The sequence below is a fragment of the Sorex araneus genome, chromosome 3 (genome assembly GCF_027595985.1).
Source record: "Sorex araneus isolate mSorAra2 chromosome 3, mSorAra2.pri, whole genome shotgun sequence".
Taxonomy (NCBI): domain Eukaryota; kingdom Metazoa; phylum Chordata; class Mammalia; order Eulipotyphla; family Soricidae; genus Sorex; species Sorex araneus.
This window is the reverse complement of record NC_073304.1, coordinates 206269074-206270028: the sequence shown is the minus strand read 5'-3', so window position 1 is coordinate 206270028 and position 955 is coordinate 206269074.

The following is a 955-nucleotide window of genomic DNA, read 5'->3' as shown; positions in this document are numbered from 1 at the left end:
TAAGTCTCTCTGTCACTGCCCTCGTCACCTGATGGCAGGTTCCAGATATTCTGTCCATGTGTCAGAAGGGGGAAAGTGGACTGCTGCAGCCTCAGCTCTGAGGCCCTCCGCACACCAATGGCGAGCAGCCCTCTTTCAGAGAAGCCCCTGCTCCCCGCCCAGCCCTTCCAGCAGGTCCTTTTCCTGCCCAGACTGTGGCCAGGAGCTACCCTTTCCAGACTCCTATGCAGGAAGGCAGGGGCTGCTCCACAGGTCAGTGGTGGTGACCTTTTCTGAAGGGAAAGAGGATGGTCAGTGTTTCTCTGACTTGACCGGGTACAATACTTTTCATTTTGGTGGGGGGCTTGGGTCACATCTTGAGGTGCTCAGGATAGGCTTACTTCTGGCTCTGTGCTCAAGAATCACTGGGAAGTGCTCGGGGGACCCTCTGCAGTGCAGAAGATTAAACTGGGGTCAGCCTTGTGCAAGGCAAAAGCCCTAACCCTAACCCCTCGACTATCTCACCAGTCCCGGAAATCCTTCTTTTATTGTGTGTACATCATTTTTTCTTTTTCAAGGGTCTCTCTCTAGCAGTGCTCAGTGGTCCAGGGACGACTGGCAATACCAGGCCTGGTTTTGTTTGCTGCTTAGCCCTGCGATATACTTTTCAGGCTTGGTGATGCTGGGGTTCCTGGGATCACACCTGGCAATGCTGGAGTTGGGGGTGGCATGGGTACGTAGTTCTGGGAATCAAAATTAGGGCCTTTGCAAACTCCCTGTGTTCTCTGGCTCTTTAAGCCATCTCTCCGGCCCCTTGCACAGTCTATTTGTTTATTTATTTGTCCACACCTGGCTGTGCTCAGGGCTTACTCCGCTCTGCACAGGGACTCCCAGGATCATACGGGGTGCCAGGGATTGATCCTGTGTTGGTCGAGTGCCAGACAAGAGCCACTATACTATCACTCTGGCCCCTGTG